The sequence below is a fragment of the Lissotriton vulgaris genome, chromosome 10 (genome assembly GCF_964263255.1).
Source record: "Lissotriton vulgaris chromosome 10, aLisVul1.2, whole genome shotgun sequence".
In the NCBI taxonomy this organism is placed as follows: Eukaryota; Metazoa; Chordata; class Amphibia; order Caudata; family Salamandridae; genus Lissotriton; species Lissotriton vulgaris.
In genome coordinates, this window is record NC_141698.1 from 1,001,961,111 (window position 1) to 1,001,980,943 (window position 19,833).

General features: G+C 43.6%; 1 protein-coding gene across 2 annotated transcripts in view; it reads left to right on the top strand.

The window, feature by feature from the left end:
* Positions 1 to 19,833, top strand: part of SHROOM4 (shroom family member 4) — a 308,392-nt gene that overhangs the window by 155,917 nt on the left and 132,642 nt on the right. Inside the window, exon 1 of one of the 2 annotated variants that reach the window (XM_086942016.1) lies at positions 527 to 647. The exons of the other annotated variant lie outside the window; for it this stretch is intronic. The gene's annotated coding sequence lies outside the window, so the exon portion shown is untranslated. Of the gene's footprint in view, positions 1 to 526; positions 648 to 19,833 lie in introns of those variants that run through there. 2 annotated transcript variants of the gene reach the window in all.

The window sequence follows — 19,833 nt, forward strand, 5'->3', positions numbered from 1 at the left end:
GCAGGGGGCAAAGTAGGTCTTGCTTTTTACACAAAGATGTTTTTCCATTCGATTCATTGCAGAACATTGGCGTTGACTTTATCTCCATCAAACATCATTTCCTCACTCTTTCCTGACTCGGAATAGCAGCGGCGACCAGACTGGCCGCAGAGCCGCTGATTGGCTCTCACACCGTCTTGGGGAAGGGCTAATTGTGGTGCAGTGTGTAATCCACGTCTCGTGCGTCGGACCACGCAGAGTCCACCCCTTGAGTGCTGCCAGAAATGGACAATGCCCTACTGCATATCGCGACTGCTGCGGTGTCACCACGCTCGCCACCTAGCTCAGCGACCAGAGACCGCTCTGTTCCTAGCCATAATGCTACTACTGCCAGAGATGTAACTTACCTTGGGTTATGGGAAGTACTTTTCACCTGGTCTTTTTTAGCCCAAGCCATATTCATTGGAAATTTGGAAATTGGCCATCGAATCCTGCTACTCCTGACTTTTCCTGAGTGATGCTCGTGGTATTTTCTGCGACCTGTTACTGTGCAGGGCGCGACCGGTGCTGAGGGTGGTGGGAATATGTGACCAGGACAAATCGAAGAGGAGGACACCCTGGGCTTCTGAAAAGATCCTCCCGAGCTTCTGCAGGCGCTTTTATGCAGGGTGAGTATAGTGTGTTTTCTCCTCTACCAGAAATGTGTCTGTCTTTCTCAGTTCCATGGCACTGCTTAGAGGGATTCGTTCTGCTGCATAAAACATGTCATGCCACCAGGGGTTGACTGGCATCGGTAGCTCATTCTAATACATTTGAATAGTTTCATGAGTTTACGTGACAGATTCTTCACGCTTATTCCATCAATAAGTAAATGTTCGTTGCAACAGGTTTGGTTTTATTACTTATGGATGGATATATTTGCTGTTTTCTGCTAAGTCAAAGGGCAGGAGTTCTTCGCAATCAGTGCCTTTTGTTACTAGGTGCAGATCATAAAGGTACACACTGTCTACTGGTGGTCAGATATCTGAGCTACAGCAGTTCAGCGCCTTCGGGTGGGTTCTTGGAGTAAGGACTGAGCAAATGATCTTGAATGTAAGGTTCTCGATAGGAGGTATTGTGAGAGGGTAGTTAAGAGTGGGGTACATGTGGGGCCCTGCTAGCCGGAGTACAGCCAGTGTGAAAGGGCCACCCCCCTTCCCCACCTCACGTCCTTGCTTGGCTTTAGATGTCCCAGCTCCTGGTAGAAGGTATTTTTTACACTTCAGTTCTCAGAGATTTTTAAAGAACACCTCACCTGGCTGCATGCTCAGTGATGGCATCATCTCACCCCAGAGTTGAGGACCAGCCTGCTTGTTTTTGCCATTTGCGGTCAGACTGGCAATCACAAAAAGACTAAAGCTAGTCCTTTTGGTATGGCTACTATTTTGCAAACACATTTGCCCATCCTTTGTGATTCTGCCTGCTGTCTGCTTCTTGTTCTTAACATAACCTCCACAATGTTCACCACTTTGGTTACACCAGAGGGTGGAGGTGAAGGCTTGAAGTAGGTTAGCATAATAATTCCTGCTTAGTAGACCATCTTGGTCTGTCTCCTTCCATTACGTCCCAAATGCACCGGTCATAAGCATGATGCACCAATTCTAGTGGACCCAACATGGTGTACTTTTGCTAAAAATGTTCTTCATTTCAGTAGCCTTTTTTCCCTTTTAAAGTGCGTCTTCATTTGGAAAACCTATTAAATACATATTTGATTACAGATGGTCAGCCTTTTCATGTCATTTGACGAGGTTTGTGTCACATGTTAACATGGGGTGGATCGCAGAGGGCGTTGGCTCTAGAAAGGAAGGCGCTTGAACAGCTTTCAAATAGAACAAAAAGTGTCCACAGCCTTCCTCCTCTGCCTGATCATAACCACAAGAGATGGCTTCGATGGGGTGCAGTGAAGGGACACTTCTACATTTGGGGAGGGATTTGGCTGGTGGTTACATTTTCAGCTGTGGAACCAGGAGTATGGAGATTCAATCCAAGCGCCTTTTCTTTACCAAATGTGATCTTTGGCATATCTTGATATTGCTCTGTGACTCAGGTCTCTTTGCTGGTGAACTTTGAATTGCTCACCTATAGAGATGACAGTGGGGAACCCTGCCATAAGTCAGATTCACCACCTGGGTGAGAACTTGATATTCCATATCCGGCCCTTGGATGGAAGCTCAAGTCCCATATTTGCATCTTCACCGCCTCAACTTCCCTTGTCACACTGCAGCAAACACTCACTAATAATGTGGGAATAAGATGAATAGCCTAATTTTGATTTCCTTATAACTTAATTATCAAGCATTGGCAAAGCCAATAGGTCACACCTTCGGCACCCAATTGGTTTTTCCAATGCTTTTTGGCAATGATATTCACTACATGTAAGATACTAAAAAAAAAGGCATGATAGCATGGCTGCAGCGGCTAAAAGTCTTTTGTTACTGCATGCATGTATTGAAATTACATTTATATAGCGCTTACTATCCCTCAGGAGGCGTTGAAGCTCTTTATGGTGTGTATCACTCTATTCTGTAACCCATCGTTATGATTAACCCAGTGGTTTATTCTTGTGAACTTGTTGGTTTTTAGGTCAGTCTTGTGCTCTGAAGCATTTCCTCCAGTTTCTAGTAGTAGATTAAGTTGATAAGAGTTAAGTGTAATTATTTGAGTAACTTCCTGCAAGTGGGAACAAAAGTGGATAAACCAATAAGGTGTAAGAGTTTAGATATTGTGAGATTCCAAGGATGTGTGATGAAGTTTATCCGTGACTACAAAATAGCGCAGGCAGCATTTATTTATTTACTGATAAATAAAAAAAAGAATGCCTCTCATGTGATTCCCTTTTTTGAACCATGTTTATGGGAATAAATAATGTGTCCATGCACTGTTCCTTTTCTGATCTTTGGAGTGGGGAGGGCTGGCTGCTGGGTGTCCGAAGGGTTACTGTTACTGTTATACAAAATGCAGTACCAAGCTGCAACTCCTATTTCATAAATCAGTCTTGTCTTTTTTGCCAGGGCTGTTGACATATTTTAATCCTACTTTACTAGCTCGGAGTGTATTTTCAACTCAACCTCGTGGATCAGAAGGGGTCAGTGGATTCTCTCTGCTCACAACCCTCTTGGCAAAACTGAACCAGAGGGAAGTCTGGGCAAAAGTGGCCCTATCAGGGCTGAGCTAGAATCTGCCCCCAGCAGATCAATTTAATCTGAAATATGAATGGCTTAAAAAAAACTCAAGTTTATTAGTTACTCCTTCACTCAGTTCTGGCTTTTTAGCCTAACGTGTGTTTTGCAGCATGAATCTTTTCTGGATTCACATGCTGTGAATTATACCGCGATTTAGTGGCTGGATCTGGAACGCTCCTCTTGAATAGTAATCACGACTTTTTTTTTTTTTTTTGCTGTTGGACGTCGACTTACTTCACCGTTTGGTGCTTTTGCATTATGGGTCTTGTCGTTTTGAGTTAAGATTCTAAGTACTGGCTCAGAAATTCCCAGCATGCAAAGTGCTTTTTTTAAAAAAAAAAAAAACCAGGACTTTTAATATTTTGTGAAATTATTTACAAAGCACAGATGTATACCAGAGGACTCTTGATTTTTTAGAGTTAACCAGAAATCTGTTCCCATGGGTACAGCCAGGATTTAAGAGCCTGTGAAAGTTTAGCAGGTGCCAGTGCGCTGCTACTGAAAAGACCTCCCCCACCACAAATCGAAGAGCGTCCAATGTCCATATTGTGAGGGAGAGCACGTTGAGGGTAATACCAAGTAGAGTGAGAAAACAAAAATGGCCGCTTATCAGAGTACAAGGCTTTGTGTAGCAGGCACATTGATTTTAATAAATTCCTCTGACGTACAGTACAGGCAACCAATGATGTGCTAAGAGCTGGGGAGACATGGTCTTGTTTAGCTAACCCCTAGCATCATTCACTGTCACATTCTGGATAATTGTGGCAGAAGGAGTCAGTCCCATATGCATGGGCCCGCTTGACAGTTCTGTGATCCGAGAGTAACTAATGAAGCTTCTGTAACGCGGCAGCACTCAAGTTTCAGACCCTGATTTCCATTTGGTCAGAGGAGTAAGTGCTGTTTTTCGCATCCAATAAAATATTTCGTGAAAGTGGAGGTTTTTTTTGGGAGGGAGTTCTGTATAGTGCAAACTCGACTAGAAGGTATCAAAGCGCTTTACATGAGCACCAGCTGCGTTTCAGACGGACACATTCATTTTGTTAGGCACGGGGAGAATAAGTGATGATTAAGTGATTTGCCCAGAATCACAGGTTGCCCAGAATCACAGGTTGTTGAGAGTCACTGCTGAGAGCCCGAGACTCAAACCCGGTTCCCGATCTTCGAGGTCGACTGCTCTAGCCGTTGGCCACGCCCTCTTCAGAGGCCACTGGGGGTATTAAAAAAGTGCCCCCCATACCATCGTTTTTGTCACTTCCCTCTCCCTAGTCCACTGTAATGAAACCAACGTATAAAATGTGACTATTATTAAAAAAAAATGGGCAAATAGTCATAACAAATAGGGGAAGGGGATTATTTCGACTTTTGTTTAAAAATCAAAGAGCTGGTGAGTATGGGGGATTTTTGTGCTTGACTTATGGTTGTTTGCTCGGAACTGCTTAGGTAAATATTTTCAATTTTTGGCTTCCGATTTGCATAGACTAAAACTCGGACTCTTCCCGCTTGGTTTTTTTGCTGCCTGCTTCCTGCACTGGACCCAGTTGTGGAAGCATCGTGCGGATTGTGAAATGCAAAAAACAACATAACTACACACACAAGAAACTAAACATGCATTGTGAGACATGTTTAAAATATTTTAAGCAGTTTATTAGTCAGGAAAAAGGTCAACTGATGGAAGTGAAAATAACCTTCCTATTTAAAACTGGCACGAGCGAATGAATGAATGGATTTGTAGAGCTCAAAGGCTACTCCAGTGAGTGTCTTGGCGCTATCCTAAAGGCACAGAATCCAGTCACCAACTCCGAAAAATCCATAACAAACAGTCTTGATTTAAGAAGTTTCCGAAACAGAGTCTCACTGCTGGGGCATCGTAAATACAGAGTGGGTAAGCTCCCCTCCTTAGTATCCAAAACAGAGAAGCAGCAGCCCTCAGATCTGGGAGACTGAACCTGTGGCTGTGTGCCAGCAAGGCATCAGATTGTCTCATGAATGAAGAAGACATATGGTAAATGTAAAAATAGGATTAAAAAATTCACCTACACGAGTTCTTAACTCATTCACCTCTTCTCTCTCGCCTGTGTCTACCCCATTCTCTCTCCTTTTGCACTGGCAGACCAGCCTCTTCCCCTCCTCACCTAATTCTCCCTCATTTGAACTCTTCTCGCTCGCCTCTCTCTCTCACTCTTTTTTTCTCAGTCTGCCCCTCTCTCTCTTTTTGTCTCTCCCTCTATCTTCTTGTCGCTCTCTTTCGCGTTCTCTCCCTTGCAACACGCCCCGGAGGTCAGTGTTTCTCCATGAACATGCATCCTTTCACTGCAGTGAACCCATGTGCAGGGCTGTGTGTGGGCTGGGTCCCTCTGAGTCTCAGACACGGTAGTAATTTAAAACCTACCTCAAAATGGGCCCCCATCATGTCCTAAATGTAATGGCAAAACACTGGTCAATATCTGAATAATGAATGTAAAATCCATGAAGGTAATCTAAGTCAGCATTTTAGTTCCTGTTTATATTAGACGTTTTACTTAATCTAACATTCCCTAACTGTGCTATCTAATTCTAGGATCTTGTGTTTCTGTATGTTTTGTGTGGCATATTACTCTTGTATTGTGCATACTTTGAACAGAGTCACCTCTAGGTGTTTATAACAGGCCACGATTGAGAGCCCTGGAGGCGAGACTGAAAGCAGTGCGAGTTTCTCACAGTGCCCATCAGTGTGTCAGAATGGTGTTTATAATACATGGGCATCCATTCCTTGGCCTCTCCGCAGAGAGCATAGAGCAATGGTCACATATTCCAGTTGCAATTGTGATTCTGTATAAATGTGTGTGTGAAAGAGGTACACATCTAGCAAAATATTGAAAAGATGAAAATCCAGAGTTTGCAGGTGTTTGGTGCATTGTGTTTTTAAGGGTTGGTGAAGAGAAGGAGCTGCGAGGAAGTGCATTCTGGAGTGAGTGAAAAGAGGTTCCTGAAGAGGAAAGGGATGAGGTGTAATTCATGCAGATGCGGAGAGAAAATGGGCGTGCATTGAGTGAAGATAATGGGCGTGGCTGAGACACTCTGAAGACTACTACTGCTTCAACGGGCCTCAGTAATACAATTCCAGTGGCACACTATGGAAATCTCAGAAATGTAGGTTGCATGTTTAAGCCACTCCCATCATTTCATAGGCCATGCCCCTCTTAGAGGCCTCCCCACCCCACTTCTTTCATCCCACCTAAAGATCTGCCATTTGCATTTGTAGGCATAGTTTTGAGCCTGGTAGGCGATGGATAGACGGTCTACCTCAGACAGCCTTACTAACCTAAGAACGACAGATGGCCAGGACATTACATCTGCGAAATGACAGAAGTTTAGGATACAGGAGAAATGTTGCAGCATGGTACTAGTTAACAGACGTAAACAAATCAGACATGCGTATTTGTTGAGCAGCAGCACCCCACTTAGCAATTCAGTAAAAAGCCAAATGTGTAGTTGAGCGAGTCATGACTCTGGTAAATGCAGAAAGTACAAGTGGTTTGAGGTGCCATAGGCAAACTGGGGCACAGGGACTGCAGCACCCCACTTAGCAATTCAGTAAAAAGCCAAATGTGTAGTTGAGCGAGTCATGACTCTGGTAAATGCAGAAAGTACAAGTGGTTTGAGGTGCCATAGGCAAACTGGGGCACAGGGACTGTTTATCAGTGGTACATTCACAAGATTTACTTTCTCACATCTCTGGAGTGCCCATGATCGGACTGGATCAGAAAATAGTCCTGGTCACCAAAATGAAAGTGCCCTCCATTATGAATTAGAATGCGAAAAAAGTGAGTCACATTTGCAAATCAAAGCTGTTTTGAACTTCTAAAGAGAAGCTGTATAGGTCTTTTGCAAGGTAAGGAAGACTGCATGCATTTGTGTTTGCTGCAGTCAATAATTGTGGTAATATCAGGGAAATCAATCGTAAAATCTGGCCTACCGGACCATAAAACAGGCCTGCAAAATGCGTATTTTGTCTTATAAGCAATTTAATCGGAACTGCTTCTAAGTGATTGGGCCAGTGACCTTTTTCAATATCATGGACATTTGCAGTACTTAATTTGAGCCGGTGGTGTCTGGGGCTCCGCACCGGCACTTAATTGTCAACACGGGCACTTATGATAAGCTGCAATTTGGTGGCACTGTTTGCTTAAGTTAGAGATGAGCGCAAGAACAATTGCATGTTAATTCAGCATATATTAACAATTACTAATACCTGCTGCTAAAGCCATTTGGGGACTATGAATAGTCTGCATTGCCACACTTTGTGGGTGTGTGAGGGTTAGTATTTGTGTTGGTGCTGTCATTGGCAGCGCTGACAGGAGCAGTGGGTGGGGCAGGTTGCAGTGGTCTCCTGAAGAGGGTCCTGACCCTTTATTATTATTTTTATTTATTTATTTATTTTTACAAATTAAGCACTGCATTTGAGTCGGTGGAGGGACCAGCACTTATTTTGGGGGATCACCACTTATTTCCTGCATCAGGTGTTTACCAAATGCAATGCAGGGGAAACAGAGATCTCAAAGGCAGAGAAGAAACAGATTGATGACAAAGGCGTCACAAAGGGAGAAATCAGGAACCTGTGCGACATAGGACAGGAAGTGTCTGGTAATGGATTAAAGACTGCCAGCTCTGTATTCAGCACGCCAACGCTTGATTGCACCATCCGTCGGCTTCTGAGCAGAGCTTCAGGCATCGGCACTCTTTCTTTTACAAATTAAGCAGTATATGGATCATGGCTACACCACTTGTTTGAACTGTGTGATCCCGTGCGATTCTCTACCAGTATCTTGATGGACTGTTTTCAAAGAGCCAAATAGATAGCAATATTAATTGCAATACGAATGGTGGAAATATACCAACTTGGTAGCATGGCAACAGCTGGCACCAGGTAACAGTAGAAAAGAAAGGGAAGAGCACTAACAGCTACAAAACACATAGCCAAGAACTCTTAATGCTGCACTGGAACTCAGTAGCATGGACTGTGAATGTCCATGCAGCCTACAGAAACACTGTTCCGTCACACAATGTAAAGCACCTCCCACAATGTGCTCTGGAAACTTGGAGGAAATATACCACACATTATACCTTTTTTGCACATCACCAAGTAATGCAAATCAAGAATCAGTATTTATTATTTACAAAATTGCCACTGTATACTATAACCCAAAAGGAATCCAACTGTTAGGGAAATGGAACCCCTACATGGTTTAGTCTTCTTGGTTTTCGAGACCCTCCCTCACTCAGTGATGACGAAAACAAACAATGACTTTGTAGTAAATGTGTCTTTCTTTTACTTTCATTGTAGTTTCTTGTTAACATATGTCAGTATGTACAGTCTTTGGTAAAAGAATTGTGATGCATCATATAGAATGTTTTATATGTAATGTAGAACGTGTTTGTGGGAGCTCAGGTTTGATTGTCAGACTATGCTCCCTCATGTACCCCTTCTGTGTAAAGCGCTCTGATATCCGCAAGGATCTTGTCGGCGCTATATAAAACTTTCAAAATAAATAAATAAATAAGAGAAGCGGTTGGAGCTGATCTGACAAGACGCCTGAGCTTGCACACCTGTGGGTCTTTTATACTTATTGAACAAAATAAGTATTTATCTTTACCTGACTCCTCCGCTTTTTACAATGGCGACGAGGTGTTTTAATGAGTAAATTACAGACCCACTGTGTGATTCAAGCAATTTCCTGCAATTTCGCTAAGAATACTTTTAAAGATTAATCAAGAACTTACTTCGTTTGGCTTGATTGGCGTTTAATTCAATTTCAAAATATCTGCACTGAGCCTGTTGTTGGTGGATTCAAGGTACTATTTTTATACTTATTGAATAAAATAAGTATTTATCTTTACCTGACTCCTTTGCTTTTTACAGACTAACTTTATTTACCGCTGTTTGCGTAATAAAACTAAATAGTTAAAATGAGAAAGATAAAACGAGAACGGAAAAGTTAGTGTAAGTTGTAAACCATTTGGAAAACCAAATGCGTTTTGTCCATGTACAGCCTAGCGTTCTAATCAGTAACATGTGGAAACAGCGCCACCTTGTGAACAGATGCAGAACGTGGAAAGCTGCTCGACGACACTACCCTGGCTAACCCGCCAGGTTACATGTCACATGTCGTACACGGCACGTCAATAACATTGAAAGGTTGTAGTCTGAGCTAGTCCTGCCTCCGTGGCTGTTTTTCAGGGTTTGCTCGGTGCACTAGGAAGTGTTGCGCTCTCTGCCCGGCCTGGGGTGTTGCATTTCCAGCTGTAGCCAGTGATACCTCAGACTTCGGGTTTTATAAAAAGTCTGGGCCCCTAAGTCACACAGTCCTGCATGACCCGGCCTAGGCACATCGGTTGCTTTCCTCTCCTCCTTTTGTCTAAAGCATTGTTTACTCCAGGGCTGATATTTCTCACCAATGACCGGAAACGCCCCGCAATGCCGTGATAATGGTGGATGCCACTGGAAAAAGCGAGCGAGATCACCCGCATTATTAAAGTGACTCATGAATAGAAAGCGGGACTGCCACGTTTTAGTGTCCGGCGTGTCACTGTGTACAGTCAACCTTGCATTCAGCAGGGTCACTCTCTGACCACATAACAGGTGCAGGGCTGTGGGCATGTTCTGTCTAAAAGCCGGGACTGACTGAAGGTGTCATGCATGACACTTTTACCTTCACAGCTGTGTCCTTATAAATACTTCCAGCATGAATAGGGTCAAGAAAGTCATAACGAGCCAGCCAGAACGTTTAACAGACCGGTAAAAACATTTTTCAAGCAAATAAATTAGCTATGTTCCAATCTTCCAGAAAAGAAGTGCGCAATAGACGTTCCATCCTGCCTTTCAAGTGACGTCTAAGGGGTCCACCTTTGTGGAAACCTGCCTGTCCAGGGTCACTCGGAGCAGCACCAGAGATTGTAGCGGTGCCCCCCCCCCCCCCTGCTGAGGGCGATGAGGATGAAGAGAGGAGTGAGAAGAGGCTGAAGACCTCGGGTTATGGTTCTGGCCTCAGACCCAGCCCCCATGTGCAGAGGGCCCCTGTCTGTCTCTGCCTGATCGCTCTGTCTAAGGGTTAACATGTCTCCAATGACGCAGCGCTCAGACCCCTGTTATTTTTTTCATATTATTTTGGAAAGCCTTGCTTTCAGGCTTGTTGGGCCAATGGTATCAACTGATGTGAACCAGGACAGTAACTCCCAGACTTCCCCCATGGTAAACCTTAGCTTAGCCGCTCGGATTTCTCTCACATTGGTTCCTCTTTCGCCCTCTTTGTGTCACTCTCACACATTTACTCCTTTAGTTGATCTCTCTTTCCCACCTTCCTTCTATAGCGCCTTCATCCTGCTACAAGTCCTCGCTGCACTATATCTCGTGCCTCCTCCCCAAAAGCACAATAATCCTTTACCGCAGTACAACTCCTAAGAAACACTTAGGGCCCCAGCCCTTTTGGTTTTAACAAATAAAGCATCATTCACATGCAAGGATTTTCCTGACGTTTTACACACAAAAAGCAGGACTGAAAAAGAGAAAAGGTGAAGACTTGAGAATGAAATGTGCGATGGTGCTGGTTCACCGCTCTGATAAGGGGTGTCTGTGTTTCACCTAGGGCATGCCGAGTGCAGAGAGACCTGCAAATACCTCACGTAGCTGCAGTTAACAGGTGCATTGGATGTTAGAACTTCCAAGCCCAAACTTTACATGGTAAAACTACAAGTCCCAGAAACCATCATGCTGTGGGATCAAAGCAGACTCATATACACACTTGGGATCGATTTGGGGGATCTAAGGAAGCCAGAAGGTACTCATGCCGAAAGAGAATACGATTCACATAGAAGTACGTCTGGCTATGTGTCAGGTGAGGAGAGGAAAAAATGAATGAAGAGTGAGTACTATATAGACGGAGATGGGGGGAGAGTTCCCTCGGGCCACAAACCCTCACTCACCGTCAGGTGACATGCTTCATCATATGGGTTCCCTCCTATCACCATAGTGTGGGCTACAACTCCCCAAGGGGAGGAGCAGAGGTGTTTTCTCAGAAGATGAGCGTTAGTGTACAGATGAATGAGGGGCAGAGTGCAAATAGAGTGATAAAGTGTGGTTTAAAAATGTCTACCTGAGTCCACTGAAAGTTTATTTGGTGGTCACAGTGACATAGTTAAAAAGCAAGAGGATTAGGGATTCAACAGATATACCCTAGTTTATAAGATCAACGTTTCTGCCAACAAGCATTCATCAGGACGTATGTTTTCAGTCACTCTGCAATTGTGATAAAGTGAAAAAGAGAAATAATACAAGCCACCACTGGAGCTATGTGGCCGGTTGTTCAACGTCGCTCTTCCTATCAGAGGGATATGTAAACAAATGTGCGATATGGTCACCTGCATTCTCCAAGCTCCTGAACCATCTTGTGGTGCCCAGCTGATGTTGCTGGTGCCTGTGCCGATGAGATGGCAGCCAGACAATCCTGTTGAGTATCCATGTAAGAAGAAAGGGTCTAGGATGTTATTTTGTAGCACACAAAAACAAATCACTTTGCTAATGTTTCAGAATATAACAGAATTAGTACAAATTTTGCTTTTTTCGTCATTCTGAAGTGTTCAAAACACATCAATACACTAGGTGATGACATTTGCACACACTATCATTTGTGTGCAGTAGAAGCGTATTTCGGTGCAAATGTAATGGTCATTTCAATTGCAAATGTGTTGTCTGTAATGGCAGTGCGCTACTACACCATGCATACTCTACACTATGCCACTTCACTCCATGCCACGCCACTCCATTCGACGAGACTCCACTCTACGCTCCTCCATTCTAAGACATTTTACGACATGCCATGCCACTTCAATCAACGACACTCACTCCATGGCACAAGATGCCACTCCACTCTATGCCCCTCCACTCCATTCACCCCACTCCAATGTACCCCACTCCACTCCAATATATTTCACTCCTCTCTAATCTACTCTACTTCAATCTACCCCACTCCACCCCAACATAACCCCAATTCAATCTTCCAAGCTAATCTACCCAGCTCCTCTACTCCAATCTACCACACACCAATCTACCCCAATTCACCCCACTCCATTTGGTCCTACTCTACCCCAACTCCAGTCTATGCCAATCTACCCCACTCCACCCCAATCTACCCCATTCCACTCTACCCTATTCTACTCCACTTTAATCTACCCCATCCCACTTCACTAACTTTTAGTCATACTGAACAGCATAGGCGAGACCTATTGGCTTCACCATTGCTTGTTTTATTAGCATTTTTGGCATTGAGTGGGCTATTAGAAAGCACAAACTCACTGGAGAGTCATGCTGATCAGAAGAATGAAGCCGATCTGTCAAATGACCGAGCGTCATCAGGGGGAATTTTTTGAGTCGCTTATTGTGAAATCTCCAAATAAATGTAAAAATGTCACACTAAAAAGACATTTCCATTTCAATATCATAAATAATATCAGGTTCAAGTATGTGAATAAGTTACATTAGGAACTACCCTGAGAAGATACGTAACAGTAAAATGATTAGATAGGCCATTATTGATGTTTCTAAAGTGTTCTTTGCTGCATGGTAATGGATTTCTAAATTGCAGGGATTAAGATTCCTTTCCACCACATTTCTCAAAAATGCTACTTCGTAATTTTAAAAGAACAAGTCATGGACAGAATGCTGAACAGTGTCAAACACTCACCCAAAGTCAGAGATTTGGGCCAAAATCCATCGATTATTTTTGCTCCCCACGCCATTACAGTTTGGACCCAGCTACATGCAAATCAGTCTTGACCCTGCTCCCCATGGAAACAGTCCAGGCCGGAATGCCATGCCTGGTCCTCCCTGGACTAGAAACAAGCATCCTAGTACTGGTTTCGGGGTATCACCCCTCATCAGCCAGGCTAGCTTCAAATTGGTGGCATGGCGACAACAGGACCCATATTTGGGCATACCTGTCCCACTTGAGGTGACAAATGCAAAAAGAACACTTGATGGACGGAATGCTGAACAATGTCAAACACTCACTCCCAGGCCAAGATTTGGGCCTAATCCATCATTTTTTTGCTTACCCCACTATTCCAGTTTGGACCCACCGAAATGCAAATCAGTCTTGACCCTGCTCCCCATAGGAACTGTCCAGCCCGAACTGCTACCCAAGGTCCTCCCTGGACCAGAAACAAGCATCCTAGGACCAGTTTCAGTTTATCTCCCCTCATCAGCCAGGATAGCTTGACTCCAAAGGCATGGCAAGCCCTAGGTTGCTCGTGTTATATGCCCAGACGTGGGTCCCAGTATCACTGTGCCACTGGAACCAAGCTATACCTGGCTAAAGAGCCACAAATAGAGCAAAACCGGTCTTAGGTTGCTTGTGTTCTGGTTCAGGGAGAACCTGATCTGGCAGTTTGGTCTGGACTGTTCCCATTGGAGTAGGGTCAAGACTGATTTGCCTATGGCTGGGTCTAAACTGAGGTGGCATAATGGGCAAAAAATGATGGATTAGGATGCAGCCTAGAGCAATTGCCAATGGCTGAGATTAATTCAAGTATTCCATCCATCACCTTGTTGTTTTTGCATTTGTCCCCGTATGTGCCCCGGGTATGCCCAGATGTGGGTCCTGGGCTCACTGTGCAACTGGAACTAAGCTGTACCTGGCTGAAGAGCCCTAACTAGGACGAAAACGGTCCTAGGTTGCTTGTGTTCCAGTTCAGGGAGGACCTGGGCTGGCAGTTCGGACTGGACTATTCCCAAGAGGAACAGGGTCAAGACTGTTTTGCATATGGATGGATCCAAACCGAGGTGGCATGGTAGGCATAGCATGACGGATTAGGATGCGGCCCAGAGCAATTGCCAGTGCCTGCAATTAATCCAAGCATTCCATCCATCACCTTGTTGTTTTGCAGTTCTTAATATTAAGCTTGAGGCAGAGGTGGCCTGTGAAGAGCGATCTTTGCATTTCATTCAGAGTCTTTCAGATACCTTGTAGCTGCAGTACAACATGCAATTGAATGTCCTTGTTGCTGTGGATCTCCAGGAATTTTCTAGTTATTCCCTTCCTAGCCTAACACGAGGGTCATATTAAACAACATCCGGCATATCAGCTGGGGCTTTGGACTGTTTTTTTAATGAGATTCTGAAAGTACAAGTTCCATTTTATGTCCTGCTGTAGAATGTCTGTCGTTATCCTGCAGTCTTTTTCCCCGCAGGGAATCACAACGCAGTCATTACAATGACCGCGTTGTGATTCCGCATACCATTACCCCGCAAGTCGTAACAACGACTTGCGGAGGGGGGCGCTGGATGTTGGATTACTATTCGACTCCAGTCTGTGCGGACAGTAGGGAAGGTGTTGGATTTTAAATCCAACACCTTCCCCCCTCCTCCGCAAGTCGTTGTTCCGACTTGCGGAGTAATGGTATGCGAAATTAAAACGCTGTCGTTGTGACAACCGTGTTGTGATTCCCTGTGGGGGGAAAGTTACATGGTAAACGTTGTGTACCCGTGCTGTAGGATGAAAAAAGGGGGACTGATTGAAAGTCACCCTTATTCCTAGTACAGGGCTTATGCACAGAGAACTGGAGTTTAGTTGTGGATTTTCTTTCTGACCTTTTTTACACCATATCCCGATTACAGTTGGTCTGATTAGTTACGCAATGTGCAGTGCATTTTCTCTTGGAAACATTCAACAGATAAACTTTTCTAAAATCTACAGAGGCAATATTGTTGAGTAGCTAATGGACATGAGTTACAAGAACCAAAATCCAGATATTATGTCAAATTTTTCAGACAGTATTTGTAATTGGATGCTAGTAGTCATATCTGATAAATTCTGGTCCTTGCAGACGTGGACTATATCTGTGCAATTAATATTGCAACCTTTTCCCGGCTGACTATTGTCAGGGCCTATGATTGGTTGTTGTTTGTGAATGTACATTTTTTTGCCATCTGTCCTGGCATGTTCTCTGATTTTTCAGACAATAAGATGATGCATTTAATAAGCAGGGACGAGCACATATCAGCAGTCTGTATGTTGTATGGGTCACTTCCAACCAACCTTTGCATTTTAGCCACCCATACTTTGGATTCTGGGCCACTAAAAGGTTACGATTCTGTAGTCGTGCCATTTTTTTAGCACAGTAATGGGTTTGCCGCATTTGCCAAATAATTCATCATTTGCTGCATAATCTGCAGATTTTAACAAAAAAATGTTATAGCTCTAACCGATCAAAAAAGTTTTTTAAATCTTGGTGCCATGTGTTTGCACACAGTGGAAGGCCTTTTGCAATGGTTAACTGGTCCATCTTTAATTTGCTTATTTCTGCATTTGGTTGTTAAACAGATACCAATGAGGTGAAATCTTTGGCCAGACAGTATTCCTATGTCTAAAAATGACAAAATAGGTAAGTAATACTATCAAAAAATGTGCTGCATTGTGCTGCATCATTTGCCTTTTCTTGTCACATAATTTAGTCAATCCTGCCGCATAATTTGGTGTTCTCCTGCCGCATAATTCCTGTGGCTCTGCTTATAGTTTCACTCTTTCCATTATATGCTTGGGCCCACAAGTCACAGAGTGCAAGTAGTGCTGCTAAAATCCTAGGCCTGACTAAAAGTTACCCACGTGACATTGGTCAGCAGCAGTTGCAGTGGGGTCAGCTAGGTGGGCATGTTTCTCCATATTCCTCTAAATAGTTGGATAAACACACAAAAACAATAGTGTGAATAAGCAAGGGTAATAACCTTGAGACGATGCTTGCAATTCGTAACTAAAATAAAGTCTTAAACTAGATCAGAGTGTATACTTTATCTCAAAGCCTGTTCTAAGCCTTGCTTCTGACCCACTGTGATTGCACGATCACTTTTCACGGCCAGGCACCTTTTTCCACAGTTCTTGGCTTTTCTTTTACTAGTCATTGTTCTGGAGTCTAATCGGAGAGTTACAAAACTACACCACCCATAATGCAGTGAGTGTTAAATGGAAGCCTGGAATTGGTTACCTGCTGACCGGGAGTAAATTGGCAATCTCATTTCCTAGAGAAAGGGAATGCAAGCATATTTGAATATGTTCACCCTATGTTAGTTTGCCAAGTTACTACAGGGCTCCCTGTCGTTCAAAATACCATGTACCTGTCCAGGGCGTTCATTTAACAGTACAAGGCAGTCTGTGATTTGTAGGCCTGGTTAACCTCGATTGAGCTAGTTAGACTGAGCGTCAAAGAAAAGTGATTATTTGATGGAAAACCCGAAGTGGAATACATTGCCTTTGATGACATGAAGTTATCATGTAACCTTTTATGCAGGGGCGTAACACAGACCCCCGCAGTGCGGGGGGGGGGGGGGCTCAGGCCTGAGCTCTCCCTGTACAATGCAGGGGGACTTTAAACGTTCCATACGCGACTGCTTTTATGCCTCCTTCCCTTTTGTTACTTTTACGGAATTAATATATTGTGGGTTTTTTTTACTGAAAGAAAACGTACTTTTGAACGCCCAGCACCTTCTACCGTACCTCACCGGATGCAGTCGGCCCTGTGAGCCCTGCTTGTCTCAGTGTAACCCCCTTTGCCTCGCCGCCTGCCACACCCGCCTCAGTAGGAACCGGCGGTTTGGGCGTCTGACAGCTGCGGGCCAGCCGCACACTTCCGGGTGCAGGTTGGAGGCTATTATTAAACGTCTGTACACAATCCCTGCTGACTCCCTCTGATGTAACCGCTATCCGGGTCCTCTGGCGGATGCAGTGGGAGGCGCGTGCACCGCAGGCTGAGAGCGGCGCGAGCTCGTGCAGCGTCAGAGGCGCACCCTGTGTGTCATGGGCCCTAGTGCCAGGGAGGAAATGGGACCTGTGACCTCTGGTTGGCACTGGTTGGGACGAGTAGTTTTTTTTACACCACTGTCTGTGTGTCCTTGAAAACAATAGCACGCAGAATGCTGTTTACCTTGGGAGAATGTGATTTGATTCATATAGCGCTTGCTATCCCTTACTAGGCGCCCATGTCTTTTAGAGTGCAAGTCATGGCTGTGGCGCCTCCGGGGATTTTATTTAATAACATCTTATTCCCTCAGGAAAACCACAACAGGTGAACTGCAGATTAGCAAAATGTGAAACACACAAAATATATTAAACGTTGTTTTCAAGATATGTTTAGGTCTAGTTTGCAAGCACAGCTGTTATCTATTACTTACAACATACATAGAGTGGGCATTGTCTCAGCCTCTCTCTGCCATTGGCTTGTTTGTGTCAGGCTCCTTCAGCCATTGGCTTGTTTGGGCAAGGCTCCTTCAGCCATTGCTTATAGACAGCGTCAGTCACATGTTGGATCCTCCTCCTAGGAAGTGGTTGCATTGCAGCGCTTGAAGTGCAATTATATATCTGAAAAGTGTACTCAGTCATCACAGTTTTACTCATATTGAATTATCTTATACCTGCATTGTATAGAAAAAGCAACCCTTTTCTGTCATTTTTTCACTGCAAGATAAGCTGGTTCACTTAAGGACAATACCAACGTAACGGCAAGAATGCTAAGGTCATTGCTCTAAGGTTTTACATTAGAAGAATGATCCCTTTGCGGGGAACGGGATTTTGATATCAATTTATGATTATGATAAATTTAATAAAGAATCCCATTCATCTGTTTTGGATCGTTTTTATCTGTCATTGAGGAAAGGACCACCCCCGCATTAGTTAGACAAACCCCATTAACTGACGCCACTCTAAAGAACCACTTACAACTGATGAAGTTTCAAAAGTTTATATAAAGATTAATTTGAATACGATACAATCCACTCAGGATAAAACCTCAAAAGAATACAAAATACAAAATCAAGTAATATCTCAGCTGCTTAAGCTTCGATGTGAAGTGGTTCCGTCTGCGTCATCTGCAGTAAGACAAAACAATAATCAAGTTAAAACTGTCCCTACTCTATACTATGTGACAATCCTACTTCGCAAGTTTCTTCCCTAAAAAGGTGTCAGCAGTTTGACTCCCTAAGAAGTTCAAACTCTCTTTAGCCTCTAAAGGAAATCTTAAGTTTTAGTAACAGTACCCTATCTGCCTACCCATCTGCTCTCTAAGGGTCCTCGGCCTACTGCTCCCTTGCGCTCTGGTGTCTCAGCGCATCTGCTCAAGGCATCTACCTTTCGCCCTCGCTCCGAGCAATTCGTCTCGCTGTTCCTAATCTCCCAATTGCCAATTGCTACCTCCTCCCCGGGGTGCTGTCCCTAAAATACACAATCACCGTGTGAATGGAACGCCCCTTGACGCCCACCACGGACTTTCCCCGATGATGTCAACTTCCTGCTTCTTCCATTGGTCACTCCTCGCGTCGTCCGTTAAGTTGACCCTTCTCCTTTGGATGTCATCTTCATCATTTCATCGTTGACATTTATCGATTCTTTCAGATCATGTAACATGTGCATTTTGGACAAGGCCTTAACTTTATGTCTCTTAACTTGACCCTGCTAGGTCCTGTGAATGGTCTTGGCAAAACATAGTCTTCATCAAAAGTGTCTCTCCTCACGTTCGAGCAATAAGCTCCGTCCGGCATTGTCACCTTAAATCTAACAAGTGCTAGACTTCTCGGCTCTCATGTCCACATCAAGCTATTTACGACCTTCACAAGACCACTAAATTACATTTCATGTGACTATGCTCCTTCGAGCTCTTGACCAGTTGGGTTGCGTACACAAATGACCTAACTCCTCTAGCATTCCTACAAAAGCCCTCTACACAGTATAACCTTTGGCATACATTTATATATTCGTACTTTAGCAAAAGCCTTAGTTATACTTAAACATTCTACAGCAAATACATGAAATACATATAATACGACTACATAGAATATAACTTATACATTTTCCTTGGTTACATCTTTACGTGAGTTCTTTTACATTTATCCACGTTTCTCCACGTTTACGCCTTTCTACGTTATTTTCTCGCCGCTTTTCCCAATGCAAAGTTACACATTTAAAGTTGCACACGTACACGAATTCTACTGTGCACGTTCTACATTTCATATACATTTATACACATTTCTATACATTTACCCTTCATGTATACGGGTCTTCTAAACCTAAGGCATCTTAATGTGTGAATACATTTACATTTCCTACATCATGTTATCACATTCGTTGGCCTTTACGTTATAGTTGCCAACTTTATATTACGATATGCGTTTCATTCCTACGTTATAACCTACATGTCTAAATATGGTTACTATATACTTTTTTTTGTTCAAATTGCGCTCTCTCAGTTCCCCCCTTTGATGACTTTTAGGAGTCATCACTAAAAGCAATTTGAACACGTCCATTATATAGAACTAGTTACATCAGTTCCCCTTTTTATCGACTCAAGTGTTCTCAAACTTTTGTACTGTTGATCTTGTAGAACAGCTAGTCTCCTTTCTTGGTCTCTCATCGATCTTTGTAACTGGTTCGACCTATACCATTTATACAATTTTACTAATCCTAATAAGGTAATTATACAAATTACTACTATTAATACAGGCTTTAAAATGTACCAAACTATACCTTTGCCTATATTAGTAAACCAACTTCCAACCTTTCCCACTCCATTTCCTACTTTTTCCCAGACATTTATTTTTGATAAATCTTCAATTTCTTGA